Here is a 16,066-nt window from a genome sequence, read left to right on the forward strand (position 1 = left end):
CTAATAACAAGAGAGCCTGTCCTTTGAAGCCTTGAAGCCAGGCACTGGCTTCTCCTCTCTAGCTATTAAAGTCCTACATGGTTTCTTCCTCTATATAAGGCTGTTCCATCTATACATGAAAATGTGTTGTGTAGAGTGTAGCCATCTTTGTGAATCATCTCAGCTAGATCTTCTGGAGAACTTGGATACCTGGGTAACTGGGTAACACTGCTTCACCTTATATCAGGGAAAGAGCTTCTTTCCTTAAACTTCATGCATCCACTTCTGCCAGTTTCCAACTTTGCTCCTGCAGCTTCCTCACCTTTCTCAGCCTCCACATAATCCAAGAGAGTTAGGGCCTTGCTCTGCGTTAGGCTCTGACCTCTGGGGATGCATACGATGGCTGGCTTGTCGTCTTCTGTCCAGACCACTGCAACTTCCTCCAGATCAGCAAGAAGTCCGTTTTGCTCTCTTATCATTCATGTGTTCACTGGAGGAGCACTTTTAATTTCCTTCAACAATGTTTCCTTTGCATTCACAACTTGGTGACCATTCAGTGCCAGAGTCCGAGGTCTCAACATTATCTTCCTCACTAGGCTTAATCATTTCTAGCTTTGATTTAAAGTAAGAGATGTGTGAACCTTCATTTCACTTGAACCCTTACAGGCCACTGTAGGGTTATTAATTGGCCTGATTTCAATATTGTTGCGTCTCAGAACAGGGAAGCCTGAGGAGAGGGAGCAAGATGGGCAAAGAGCCAGTTGGAAGAGCAGCCAGAACGCACACAACATTTATCAACTAAGTCTGACATCTTCTATGGTTCGTGAGGCCCCAAAACAATTACAAGGATAACATCAAAGCTCACTGATCACAGATCACCATAACAAATATAAGAGTAATGAACAGGTTTGAAATATTCTAAGAATTACCAAAACATGACATGGAGGCGTAATGTGAGCAAACGCTATTGGAGAAAATGGCACCACATAGATTTGCTCCATGCAGGGTCACCATAAACCGTTACTTTGTAAAAAATGCAGTACCTGCCACCCCCAAGAAAGGGAAGTCCCATAAAGGGAGGTAACCCCTGTCTGTGTCAAAATTCTGTCTTCTGTAACAGAACATGGCTTTCAAAACAAATTCAGCTATCCAGGGTTACTTGGCAAACCCTTTCCCTTCTCCTCACCTCCTCCTGCCCAAGCAGGCGGGAGAGCATTGATATGCAGACAGTGTCCTGGCAATCAGCTGGCCGCATCCATTTTCTGTATCTCTGTATTTGAATTAGTGGTAAGAGGAATAAAGCCTGGAGCGTAATTAATGAGCAGAAAACAAAGGCTGCCTCTCAAAGGCAATTACACAGGTTATTAAAATGTCCCTAAAGCGCTGAGAAGGGCTCCTGGGTCACCCACACAAGGGCATTCCCGTCATCCTCTGTGTTGTTTCTTGGACCATTTCTCAATCTTCACCCTCTTCCAGGTATTCTTAACCATATTACAACAGAAAAGGAAAACTCCAGTTCATAAAAACGTATCATGCACCAAACCTGAGACTATAAAGCTGGATTCAAAGTGCTTCTGATCATCAAATTCGAACAGAACACAAAAATATTATGTATTTTTTTCTCATTAATCTTAATCAAATAAAATCATCAAATTCTTCAATATAATCCAAGTTCCCCATTTTTCTGTGTATGGTTAGTGTATTTTGTGTCCCATTTAAGAAATCTTTGCCTGTCCCAATCATAATCTATGTTTTTTACAGAATCCTTATTGTTTCACATTTAGATCTACAGTCCACATCGAATTAGTTTCTGCCCATGGTGTGACAGTCATGCTTTTGTAACACAACCCTGGCTTCATAGGGTACACCTAGAGGGAGAATTTTAATGAAGAAGGTAATTTTGGTCATTGGGTCAAGTCCTGTGAGATGAAAAGTAATCTCAGTACATAAAATTGACATCCACAATGACTAGTCTCCGTTAAACTGAGTAGTCTGAGGGGCAGGGGCTGGGTCCCATTCATCTTAAGCACCCACGGCCTACTGCTTGGGTGGCTGGTGCTCAGTCCACAACTGCAGAGCTGAATTCCTGAAAAGGTTAAGTCTAAGAGTTTTTCACCTAACAGAAAAGGAACTGTAAGAAGTTGCACTTCTTTTATTATTGCTTGTTATAATCAGCAATGTCCCGATTACACAAACATCCATAATCTCCTTTTCTCACATCCTAGTCTCTGTATCATACAATGAAATCCAAGACTTCATTGGTTTTCATGAACACCAGGTTTTGGGATTCCTAGGTTTCATCTTACCAGTGGTCTCAGTTCAACTATCTACATCCTGGTCTTCCATTTGGGGGTAAATACTTAGTTGGCCTTCAACTTCCTTTAAGTTCAGAAGCTGAGACAGGACCACCAATCCTTCTCATTCATTTCACTTCTCCTGCTGAGACAGGGCCTTTATTGGGGGCTCTGGAACAGGAGAAGAGCATTCCAAAGAAAGGCCAGACTCCTGAACACTCGGAAGTCCCCTAGTAAGTCAAGAGCTCACAACAGTCAAACGCAGCTCAGGCAAGTCATTTGAAGTTTCTACTATATTTAGGACCTTTTCACCTAAAACCATTTTCAAAAATTTCACGTGCACAAATGAGGCCAATGAGCAAACACCTCCCAAGAATCTCGGGGCTGAGCTGATGCCGTTTGAAGGAGATGGCCTCAGAGCACAGAAACTCTATCAAAACCTGCTCCTTTGTGTTCTCTCTCCCCACCCCGCAACCCTGCTATGTGCCTGGGCTACAGGGAATCCTCCGGCTACCTACTAGGAGGCCGAGAGATGCTGAAGCTGGGGACCTGATGTGCTTAATGCAAACAGCAACTGCATCCTAAAACCTTCCCATCACATGTCATCAATGTGAATTCTCGACCTCACCGTAGATTATGCCAACACTTCTCCCTTAGAAGGAAGGGGGAGAGTATCTTCTAAGTCTAGATACAAGGAAAAAAAAAACAGGAAAAATCAAAACACTGACAAGTCGAATCCACATTCTAAGGGAAGTTACGTCCTTCCACACCTATGTAACAAGCACAATGTTCTCTAGAAATTATGTATATGTATATATTTTTTTAAACAATTTTATTTATTTATTTCACAGAGAGGAAGACAGTGAGAGAGGGAACACAAGCAGGGGCAGAAGGAGAGGGAGAAGCAGACTCCCCACAGAGCATGGAGCCCAATGCAGGGCTCAATCCCAGGACCGTGGAATCATGACCTGAGCCGAAGGCAGACACCTAACGACTGAGCTACCCAGGCACCCATAGAATTTATATATATATATATATATATATATATATATATTTTAAGCCTATCTTATGGCCTAGTTTCTCCTTTGGTGGTACTTAAAAACCATCTTCGGATGGCCCATGGCAGACTGTCGCCTCTAATCTTGCTATTTTTAGTCCTTGGTGATTTTCCAGGCTACAGACTTCAATTTGGTTTCCAGGCTCCTCAGTTTATTTACCATACCAAAAAATTTCATTTTTCTAACTCACACTGCACGGGTATTAAACTCTTAGGCAGCTGGACCTGGAGACTCTAAATCAGCTTGCAAAGCCCGTTGTTATTCTCATTAAAAAATAAAATTCAAGTTAACTAAGTCACGGTCTGTGGACCCCATAGCCCTCATGTTTTCGCACGACTGGTGCGCTCAACTCTGCCCAGAGCTGGGCAAGCACGGCGTCACTGGAGTCTTTCTGACACACAGAAAAGACAGGACAAACTGCTATTTCTCATTCTTCTGGGAAACTCCCACCTCCATACAGGGAGAGACCCTGTCAAAATCCTTTTCTTTGTTCATTTTTTATGATCATCTTATAAATGATCATTGTTGGCTGGCATCAGCTTCAGAAAAGGGGACAGAGATTATTTTAGGGGCACTAAAAACATCTATCTCATCGATCTAAATCATGGGTTACCAAATAACATAAAAATACCCCCCATTTAACATAAAAGACCTCTTTGCCCATAATGAAATCAATTTTATAAAACTGCCAGACACTACAAAAGTCTAATAGAAGGTAACTCTTTTATTATGCCCACTTGCAAACGAATTTATAAGGATTACACTTATCAGGGTTACACTTCAAAATAATTTAAACTAAATTTTCATATTACTCTTTGACAGCATAGAATTGCAATGAATCTACCAATATGATATTTTTAAAAGATTTTACTTATTTATTTGACAGATAGAGATCACAAGTAGGCAGAGAGGCAGGCAGAGAGAGGGGGGGAAGCAGGCTCCCCACTGAGCAGAGAGGCCGATGTGGGGCTCGATCCCGGGATCCTGAAACTAGGACCCTAGCTGAAGGCAGAGGCTTATCCCACTGGGCCACCCAGGCACCCCCCAATATGATATTTTAACTCATAAAAATAGCTTCCCTAGTTAGATAATTTGGATCTTAGCAGATAATTCAATGAAAGGCCTGTGGTGAATTTAAAGTCACTAAAATCCACCTTCACATTTTTTTTCCTAGAGTAAAAACCCTAATTATTTATTTTGTCCTACCTATTTCTACCATCTTACTGTTATAAAGGAAAGACCATGTGTGGTTATATTCCCCCTGCAGGGGTCCTTCCTCAGTAGTCCTGAACATCCAAGGACCCAAAGGTGATAGCATTCCTTTATTAAACATCTGCTCTGTACCAGGTGTATGGTACACGACCGCAATTAGTCCCCCACAAAGCCCGGTCATGCTATTATGACCAGGGAGACTCACTCCTGAGGAGCCTAGTCAGGGATGGGAGGCCATGGTGAGGTTAGGGCAGGACATAGTTAGCTGGTCCCAAAGGCTTTTCTTCATGTTATGTCTAGTCTAAACCAGTGGTGACCAAACTTGAACAGGCATCAGAATCATAAAACACCGAGTTCTGGGTCTTCCCCAAGAGGATCTAACTCAGTGGGCCTAGGGCGTGATCCAGAAATTTGCATTTCTAACAAATTCCCAGCTAATGCCAATGCTATAGGTAGAGGGAACACACTCTGAGAAGCAACAGCAGTCGCCCGCACTCCTTTACCTCCCCCAACTTTAAACGAGGTATAGTTGACAATTTTCTCCAGTCCTTCTTGATGCCTGTGATCCCAGAACATCACCAGCCCAGATTTCCTCCTCCCCCATTCCCTGTCCCACTCAAAGTCAAGGTTGATTGCTGATTTCCTCACTCCACAGCTTCGTTTTAATTAAATGTCAACATTCTTCAAGGAAAGCACTACTTTGTTTTGTTCTGGAGAGCTCCCATCATACTGGCCCATTTAAGTCTAAAGTTAGCTCCTCAGTTCTGCAAAGTCCAACTTTAAAAAGTTCCTTTCTCAAAGGTGAAATGCGATAGGGGTTTAAGGCAAGGGTTGATTCACTCGCTCAAGAGCCAAAACAAATCAAAACAAAACAAAAAACTACACAATGTCAGGAGTACTTCCAAAGTGAAAAAAAAAAAAAAACCAGAACAGCTATTTTCAACTCCAGCTTATACCACGCCCCACAGCAAAGAAGAGTGAGATAAACACTGCATCCCTCAAATCCTAAAAAATCTGAGCTCTAGACTTCACAATTCCTCCCTCATCTGTGAAAGTGGCATCAAAACACTGTAAACATAGGTTTAAAAACCCACTTCCCAACTAACCCCTGTTTTCACTCCCACCTTCCATGAGGAGGTAAGAGAAGCAGTGGTTCTATTCCTGGCTGTTCAAACTACAGTGTGTGGTCAAGGAAGGCTGTCCTTTAAAAAAAAAAAAAGACTTTATTTATTTGAGAGAGAGAGAGGAGGGGGAGCAGAGGGAGAGAGACAAGCAGACTCTTCACTTAGCTCAGAGCCCGAGGGAGGGCTCGACCCCACGACCCTGAGATCGTGACCTGAGCTGAATTGGACTCTTCACTGAGCCACCCAGGCTATCCTTTTTAACTGGGGTTTTAACAGTGAGGGATTAGGAACTGGGATCTCTTCCTTCCCTTCTTTATCCCAAAGAGGGGAAGCAACAGCACCTTCAGCATAAGTCAAAGCAGTGAAAGGGCTGGCAGGGAGACAGCAAACTTCCCTGCCCGCTGCCTGCTGCCAGGGCTTCCCCAGCAGATTCTGGGGAACAGGACGTGCTTGGAGAAGGACGCTCCTTGGGTCAAAGAAACCGGGGGCTACAGAGAAGAAACAATGACCCTTTATGCTGCCCTGAGGAGAACACAGAGAAAAGAATATCCAGTAAGGCTTGGGGTTTTCTGTAACAAGGAAGACCAACTCTACCTTCATCTGGATCCCAAGCTAGAAAACAGAACAGCATGGCAGGGCCTTGTCAGCGGGTCTCCATATACCAGCTCGCCTCTCCAAGCCATTCTCTACACGTGGCCAATGTGCTCAGGCAAAACCCATCATGCCCCTCAGTGTGACATTTACAAACGGGCTCCCAGTGCCTGAGGACAGAGGAGAAAACCTTTACACAGCCTATAGGGCCTGAAGGCTCTGGCCCCTCCTTTCTCTTCAGTCTTGTCTTTTGTCTCTTTTCCCTTCTGACTCTGAGCTCCAATCACACTGGGCTTCTTGGGTTTCCTCAAAGGCACCAGCTAGACAAAGCCTCTGCTCATGCAGCTCTTTCCGCCTGGGTTAAAATTGGAGACATTTGAAATGTTAGACCCATAATCTGTGGGGGACAAATTATATGGCTGGATTGGTTTGGGCAAGTCACATAATTTCCTTGACCTTCGCTTCCTCGGATGTAGGGCAAAGACAGAAATAAACAATGATGGCCAACAGCACCAAATTAGAGTGAGGAACCAGAGAGAAAACAAATGATAGGCCAAAGGAATAAAATTAGTAACAAGAAATGTTTGGGCCTTGGGGAAATGAACTTAAGAATTCAGAGCAGACAGCAGGTAGCAGTTGCTCCATTTGGAACGTAACCGAAATGACCACTGGAGGAAGCAGACCTGTGAGCATACCGACCGGCACATACTTGTGTGTGTTTCCGAAATATCAGTTCCCACACCGATCTCAGCTATTGATGAAAATAAAATCCCCTTCTCATTTTCTAAATTAAAAGGTCCATCCATGTTTTAAAAATACCTCTCATTGTATAAATATGAACATCAGTGAGCCGTTCCAAACAAACATTTCTTATTTGTGACAAGCTATTCTCCAACCGGCATATAATTAATTTTCCTTTATGCGTGGTGCCTTTTTATACAGAATGTTCTCTTGACACTTTAAAGCAAATAGTCCATCATTACTAATTCATTAAGCATTCAAAGAGATGCTATTAATCACAATGAACTAATGTGGTATTAATGGGTAGGTTATTAATCTGCAATTACATGCAGATTTCCTAATAAATTCAAGTTGCCCAAGTTTTTTGAGGAGGAAGGCAAGGGAAAACAAAATGAACAAATCTTTCAGAAAACAAATTAAGGGGAAGAAATATCTCTCCCTGAATCATAAAACATTAGACACAGAGTTCCTGTTTTCTTTTTATCCTAAGAAATCTTTGTTTTTACCCAACTTGACATTTGTAAGTCACAGATTTTCATCAGAATCATACTGTGAGTGGAGGAAAAACAAAACCACTCATGCCCCCAGGAGAGGTGAGTTTCCTCAGTGACATACTGGGTCCTCAGTTGTAGTAAAGCCTGGTCACTCATCACGTGGTCCCTAGACCCTCAGTGTGGGCATCACCTGAGAGCCTGTCAGAAATGCAGACCCTTGGGTCCCTTCTCAGACCCACTGAATCAGAATCTTCACTTTAACAAGATTCCCAGGTGATTCATGTACATGTTCAAGGACGGAAAGTACAGCATTACAGTCTGGCTTTGTAGCTACACGTTAGAGGCGAAGAAGGAAGTGGGGGAGTTTGCTTATACACCAGTGCACATGAAGACCTAGAATACAGAGGAGGGAACATCATGCAGATCTCACTGAGTATTGTTTAAAGCACATAAACAGAGGCACCAAAAAAAAACAGAGGCACCTGGGTGGCTCAGTGGGTTAAGCCTCTGCCTTCGGCTCAGGTCATGATTTCAGGGTCCTGGGATGGAGCACTGCATCAGGCTCTCTGCTTAGCAGGGAGTCTGCTTCCCCCTCTCTCTCTGCCTGCCTCTCTGCCTACTTGTGATCTCTGTCTGTCAAATAAATAAATAAAATCTTTAAAAAAAAACAAAGCACATAAACAAGGTAGATGGGACTAAGCAGTTGGGGAGCCTGGATTAGCGGAAATACAATTTACATAGCATAATTCATCTGTTCTACGAAGCACATTCCTTTCCACGTCTTCACATCTCTGAAATTGGAATCCATCTGAAAACTGTCAGCTGGGCACAGTCACTGCCCGCCCATGTGGGAACGCAATCGAGCAGTTCCCATAGTAGGCCCTGGAAATGAGTTGGCTACATGGCCAGTAAACTGTCACTTAAAAGGTCCTCAGAAAGATTTCAATATGATTTGGCCATGAAATGAAAACTTATTGCGTCTCTAAAGAGGCAATCGGGGAGCACTTTTTTAAGGAATGCTGAATCTCGGCCGCTATGGACAGAAAGAAGACAATGCCTTGTGAGAAAACAAAAGCGCTGATGACTTGAAATCAAAAGAACTGGGAAGAAGTTTTAGGATGACTCGAACCAATCTCTCCTGCTTGCATTGCATGCCAAAGAGTCCTAGGATAAAAAGTAATGTCTGCAAGAACTCTTTCAATGAACGTAAAGTAAAAATGTCAGGGGAAAAGGTGGCCCGGGGGAGGAGCGCCATCTTTGTTGGCAAACATGAAGTAATGGCGCCTCTTACAGGTGACGGTATTTCTAATTCAATGAACTAGAAAGGTATTGATTTAGTTAAGGCTATGAAAGAGTCAGCCATGGGTGTGAGTTCTCCTACTTACTTTTAAGTCAAAGGAACATAACAAATTTGCATATACCTAGAGCACTGTCATCCCAGAAGACCCAGCATTTTTCCTTCTGAAAAATAATCAGTGTGTCCGGAGATGGAAGGTTGTTTGGAATTTAAATAAAAGAATGCAATGTAAAAATCTTTCCAAATGACTCCAAAAGCATTCGAAGGACACGTGAAGCTGTGGCGAGGGGAGACATTCTGAGTCCCGCATGGCGGGTGCCACAGGCACATGGCGGCTTTGGCTGAGGGCGCGCGCAGGCACACGGGCCCTGGCAAGAGCAGTTCCTTGGACGTCCCGCCGCACCATGGGCTGTGCAGCCTTCAGACCTCAGCTGGAGCCACAATTGCCTGCTTTCCTCACCCAGCACTTCCCACATGTTCTCCACCAGACTTGTTTCATTCTGGCTATGACCTGAAGCTGGCAAACCCTAACTTCCTCTTTTCCACAGCTTAAAGTTTCCAGACAGACAGTGACACCTCAGACCTCAATTAAAATAATAGACCTTCAGGTCTTAATTTACTTGTACTGGTGTGTATCCAGACCAGGGTGCAGATCAAGGAGGGGAAAGAACTCCCTTGTCTTTTCCTGCATTATTCTGGGACTTGGCCGAAAGGTTGGGAAATGTAAATTGAAAGAAATTAATGAATTCGGGCATTGCCTGGCATTCTTTAATGTCGACTAGCAAAGCATATTGCCAGAGCAGTAGTTTTGAATGGGTCTCAGTTCAGAAAACTCAGAGAACTTTCTCCAATGGACAGTGCCTATAGTTCTTGACTCAGTTGGTTTGGTTTTTCACCCTTGAGTAGGTTCTCAAATTGGGCCCCATGATAAAGTCGCCTGGTGGGGGAGGAGCGGTTAAGAAATCCAGAAGGCCAGGCTCCATCCCAGACCAATTACATCAAAACCTCTAAGGCTGGGCCCTGGGCATCTGTGCTCCCTCGTGAATTCAGCGTGCTGCCAGCAGTGAGAAGCACGGGTCTAGAACGGCCCTGTCCACTGCAGAACCGGGAGTCACGTGGGGCTACTGAGTAATGGAAATGTGGCCCATCCACATGGAGATGAGTTACAAGTATAAGAAGCATACCAATCCCAAGACTTAGGAAAGAAAGAATGTGAACTGCCTTGTGAATATGTTTTTATATTGATTACATGAAATGGCAATTCTTTGGGTATGCTGGGTTAGACAGGATCATGGGATTTTACCTGTTTCCTTTTTCTTTTCCTAACATGGCTATTTAAAAATGGAAAATTACATGTGACTTGCATTTTTGACTCACATAACATTTCTTCTGGACAACAGTGACTTTATAGGTTACTAGCTGTGTGAATAGGAAATACTTAACCTCTCCAAGCCTCAGCTTTCTCAACTGCAAAATGGAACAGCGCCACCTTCTTAGCTCATCTTAGCATCACCACTTTAGCTCTGGGTGGCTCAGAGGGTTAAAGCCTCTGCCTTCGGCTCAGGTCATGATCTCAGGATCCTGGGATCGAGCCCCGCATCGGGCTCTCTGCTCAGCGGGGAGCCTGCTCCCCTTCCTCTCTCTCTGCCTGCCTCTCTGCCTACCTGTGATCTCTGTCTGTCAAATAAATAAATAAAATCTTTAAAAAAAATAAAGCAGATTATCCCTACACAGTGCCAGGCTTGCTAGGCCCTTCTCCGTGTGTATTCCTAGGAATTTTTTTTAATCGTTAAAAGTTCACTACACAGCAAGGAGTAGAAATCCTGCCCATTTGTAATACACTGGGGGAGAAATGGGGATTTTGCCACATCTTAAAGATGCTCAACCCATTCCACACTGTCAAGTTGCAGTTGAAATTGAATTGCAGTTGCAGTTGAAATATTCCCAGAGTTGAAAGTGAGAGCACAGCTGAGGCCATCTCGTCAGGGAGACTGGGGTGGAATTTTCAACTCTGTTTGGCCACATATTTTTATGTGCAAGCAACTTTTTCAGTTTTCTGGTGCCTAAGCTTTGCCACTGACCCATTAGAAGTACAGTAAAGGTAAGTGACTGGCTCATTTCTCTGAAGATGCAGGTTTCACGGTCCAGGAGATCTGAGTCATCTGCTTCTGCTGTGAGAGCGGGATGAGCCTGGGAAGCTCCTGCCAAAATCCCACATTCTCAGCTCCGTTATCATTCCAGCCTGTGGCGACCAAGAGCAAGAACACGTGGGGACCCGGAGGAGCTCCTGGAATCAGGACCGCAGCTCACGTGGGCACACCTCGGGACTGTTACGACCAAAACCAGCTAGGATTTTTCTTTCCTTTCCAAACAGTCACCATCTTTCAGGAAGTGGCTTTTCAAAAATATACAACCCTCCTGAACAACTGCCAAGCAAAATACACTTATACGCACCAACCATGCAAAACGGGGCCTGGGTGTGGGCAAGCTGAGAAGTATTCCTGTGTCTCTCTCAGGATGCCCATATCCTGTGTCATCAGTCAGGCCAAAGAACTTACATTTAGTCAAAAGAACCTAAATTTAGTCAGCACTCTTCTAAAGTAAAAATGTTTCTTCCTACAACATTCAAGTTAACTAGCAGGAAACTTTTTATAACGTGTTGCAATATTTATACTATAAAAATGCCCCCTCGTCTGCTTCCCCACTCCTTTTTTTCAGTTGTTATTCCTAGGTACAGCATTCCCAAGCTATAGCTTCACTGCTCAGAAACCTCAGAATTCCCTGGTCAAAAATCTCACATCCTTCATTGGCCCATTTCACTCCTGTCATCTCTCACCTAGGCATGTCCGTGTCATACTCTCAACAACGCCAAGTTTCATGGATTCGGTCTTTTCCTTGGAACTTCATTCACAGCCCCTCCGGATCTACGGTCCCCCTCTACCTCTACCCTTTTAAGTTGTACCAACAGTCCCTGTCCTCAAGGATCAGATGACAAGCAAGCTCTTTCATGCAACACGTATTGTGTACCTGTGAAAGAAGACTCTGCTTTGTGTTACTATCTTCAATCATCTGGCATTGCTTCTAAGTATTTGTAACTGTACCACAGTAAAAGCTCTATCGTCTCCAGCTGGGCACTGACTTTTAACTCTCTGCTCTCATAAGAGGCTTGTGACAACACTCAGTCATTTCATCTATAAATATATTTATTCCATGGCATAGGTAATCACATCATAATCAGTTCAACATCTGACACTGGCACAAATCTCCAAACACAAATCTCTGGTTTCATCTAATATCCTTATAAACATACATGAACTGTTGGTAATGTGTTCATTACCCAGGGATTCAAGACTATGGACTGTTCAAAGACCTGGGCATTGAGTGGACCCATGGGGTCCTGTAATAGCCAACTCTGCTGGAAACACCTAGATTAGGATGCATCAAAAGACTGGAGTTCAATGAAACTGTCCCTTCTTGAGGCCTGCCCCAGCAACCTTCACACAGGCAGGGGTTCTTCATCTTTTTTGCACCATACGTTTCCTGGGCAGGCTCTTAAAACCTAAGGACCACTCTCAAACTAATGTTTACAAGTGCATAAGAAACACGGGTTTACAAGAGAAACCAATTATTCTGAAATACAATTAATCAAATAGTTGTTTTACTGTTCGTCACCATAATATGTGTGCTACTTCATTAAGTCATTAAATACAAAGATCTAGCATTAGGTCTAAACATTGCTAGGATTTTGAAGTGGGGATGTATGTAGATAATATTTAAAGATACTTGGAAGGTTTATAACAAGACAGAAAAATAGTGCTTTCCATTGCTAGCAGGGTCACAGCCCATAATACCAGGGTTTTGCCTACTTTCATAATTAAAGAAAATGCTGAAGTTCCATCCGAGGGTAGCAAAAATAAACGTGCATCTTTTCCCCTTCAAGTCCCTGGAATTCCATAGACAGCCCTCTTGAGTTAAGAATCCCGGAGGGAGACGTGAAAGAATGAGAGAAGAATAGCAAACCAGTGTAAACAACAAAAAGTGGCATCTAGAAGATCTAGAACAGCCTAAGATGACACTTCTCCTCGTTTTCACCAATTCCCCTTTCCTCTTCTCTCTTTTCCTGCAGGAGGGATTTAAAATGCCCTTCCCCCAACCCATGTGTTGTCCAACAAACAGATTATCAAAACCTTCCAGGTTTGAGGTCATGACCAAGGTCTGCCAATAAAAGCTTGGAATACACACAAATGTCCTAACCTACTATTTCCACCTCCAGACTTGCCCCTTTCAGGATCAGCTGCCTTATATATAGGCATGGTGAGACTTTCAGAAAAAAACTACATCCTACAGTTTTACTTTAATGATGCTGGTAAGGTTTTCTTATCAATTTGTAATTTTTATTTGGCTAGGAATCTAACATTTCTCAAGCATCTACTACATGCCAAGTGCTTTCAAAATGTTAATTTAATCCTCATGAAATTAACAATAACAGCAGATGTTATTTATTGAATTCTGTGTAGAAGACATTTGATGCACCTCATTGAATTAATCCAACAGTATCACCAGATAAGAAACTCAGCCTCAGAGGAAAGTGGTTTGCCAGCAGTCACAGAGCCAATAAGTGGCAGAATCCCAACTGCTTTTCCGAGCCCAAATGTAAATGCTGTCTTGGGAGTTTTCCTTTTCCTTACTGTATCTTACACAAGATCACACCCCCAGAGAGTCTTGGAGTCCCAGGAAGGGCTCTAGCCGGTCTCACTTCCATTCTCCTGTCCTGAAGAATAACTGACGATTATTCTTCCCCTTCCATCAGGGGCAAGCTCTGGCTGCATCTCGGGACGCTTCTGGAACAGCATGCTGGGCCCTCGGCACAGGTGGAAGGGGAAAAAGAAGAGACAAGAAAGCCACCCCTCTCCACTGAGTCAGCCAGCCACCCCCACCACTGCCCCCAGCCACTCACAGAGGGCACAATCTTTCTCTTCTCTTTAACAAGTGTTAGTAAGCACCAACTATGTGCCAGGCACGATGCTGGGTGCTGAGTCACAGTGAAGCCCAAAATGGCAGGCAAATATACACAAAGCTAATTCGAATGGTTATAAGTGCCACAAAGAACACTAATAGAGTAGTAGGATAGAAAGGGACTAGAGATGGGAGTAGAGAACTATTTTTACTAAAGGTGCTCTCTGCCCCTTCTCTATTGCTCAACTCTATAAACTAACATAAACTTGAACTGATTCAGATAGCTCACCTTTCCAACAGCCTATTCGGGGCTCTAGAACAGCACTGATAGAAACATTATCTGAGCCATACAGGTCATTGCTCATTTCCTTGTGCATTTAAAAATTAGAAAAATGAAGAGGTGAAGTTGTTTAGTAATATACTTTAACCACATAGATCTTAAAATATTATCATTTCAATATGTAACTGAGGAAATAATTTCTTGGTGAGATATTTTATATGTTTTTAAAAATGAAGTCTTTGAAATTTGGTGGTATTTTTTATTTATACCACATTTCAATTCCAGCTAGCCTTACTTCAAGTACTCAAGAGCCCCAAGTAGAGGGCACCTGGATGGCATAGTTGGGTAAAGCACTGAACTCTTGGTTTTGGCTCAGGTCTGATCTCCGGGCTGTGAGACTGAGACCCACATCAGGCTCTGAGCTCAGCACAGAGTCTGCTTGAATTTTTCTCTCCCTCTCCCTCTGCCACTGCCCCTCCCCACCACTTGCATGCTCTTTATCTCTCAAATAAATATATAAATCTTATTTTTAAAAAATCCACAAGTGGCTAGTGACTACCATATTGAACAGTGCAGCTCTAGACTTCTGATTACAGTACTTACTGAAACGCTTTGTGATGTGCAGATTTTTAAGTTCCACATGGGTCGTCTTGGGGGCCTTATTAAATCTCTGCACTTCTGTATCTTCCTATGTCTAATACAATGCCTCTTGCTAGATGTGAATGAGGAAGTATAAATTTTGGTTGCTATTGACAAAGATCTTAGGACCAAAGAGACTTAGAAACAAATGAGACAGTGAATGTCAAAGCACAGGGAAATCAAGAAATACGATCTTTAATGACATTCAGCTGCTGGACCAATCCTTACCTGAAGTCTGAATTATTACTAAACATTCTGGTTACACAGACCAGAAAATTTTCTCTATTTTTAAGACAGGTGGAATTGGGATTTCTGTTACTTGTGACTGAAAGCAACTGGTACCAAGAAAAAAAATAAACGCCAAGTCAACAGTCTTGAGTTCACAGACTAATTCAGTCAAAACACTATGCATTTCAATCTCTTTGAAGTGAATACATTTTCCCCAAATTAAAGAGCACACAACCCAGAATGAATCTAGTGAGTAGATCTGGTTCTTGTCAAGTGTACCCAACTTACTTGTAATATTAACCCCTATGAAAGAAGAGCTACGTGAAAGCCACAGGGAGCAAGATCAGATCTTAAAATCAAATGCTTGGAGCAGAAAAGAGTTAAAAAGACAAGGACATGTACTGGGGGTAGAAAGGAAGACACAAGAAGAAAACCTGAAATTCTAACGATCAGAACTACGGGACCACAAGCTTTCACACATGATGGCTGTTCTCATGGCCTCTTCACTTCCTTTGGCTATTTAGAAAAATACATTCTGGATCTACATATACATTTTTCAAAGAGGCTTCAGGGAGAAATTCATGTGTATATTTCAAGGGGGTGTTTCCTAACAAGAAATTGCTCAACTTTTTAAATCTGACAACTTCTTTCCCTTTCCTTACACTCTACACACACACACACACACACACCCCATGCTCAAATGGTATTCCAAGATTAGGAAAAATGCAAACAACAACAAAATAGTTTTCAAGTAAAATCATTTCATTTCACATTCTGAATGTCTTCTAGGGGCGCCTGAGTGGCTCAGTCAGTTAAGTGTCTGCCTTCCGCTCAGGTCATGATCCCAGGGTCCTGGGATCGAGCCCCATGTTGGGCTCCCTGCTCAGCGGGGAGCCTGCTTCTCCCTCTCCCTCTGCTGTTCCCTTTGCTTGTGCTGTCAAATAAATGAATAATATCTTTGTAAATAAATAAAGAAATGTCTTCTATACAGGCCCAAATCTTCACACAGCACCTCTCTATGCAAGTGGGACCTAATGATGACACATGTATAATTTGGCAATTTACTACTCCATGTGTGGCCACATGAAAAAGAGCCACCATGGTCACAAAAACAGGAATCTATTAATAGCAACCCCTCTACCCCCTATTTAAATAGCAGATTCACTGAGATTT

At 43.0% G+C, this 16,066-nt stretch overlaps 1 protein-coding gene across 2 annotated transcripts in view; it reads right to left on the minus strand.

Moving 5' to 3' along the window:
• The window catches only part of PHEX (phosphate regulating endopeptidase homolog X-linked), a 205,416-nt gene that overhangs the window by 170,341 nt on the left and 19,009 nt on the right, over nt 1-16,066 (minus strand). The gene's annotated exons all lie outside the window — the stretch shown is intronic.

Source organism: Neovison vison, chromosome X, assembly GCF_020171115.1.
Source record: "Neovison vison isolate M4711 chromosome X, ASM_NN_V1, whole genome shotgun sequence".
Lineage (NCBI taxonomy): Eukaryota > Metazoa > Chordata > Mammalia > Carnivora > Mustelidae > Neogale > Neogale vison.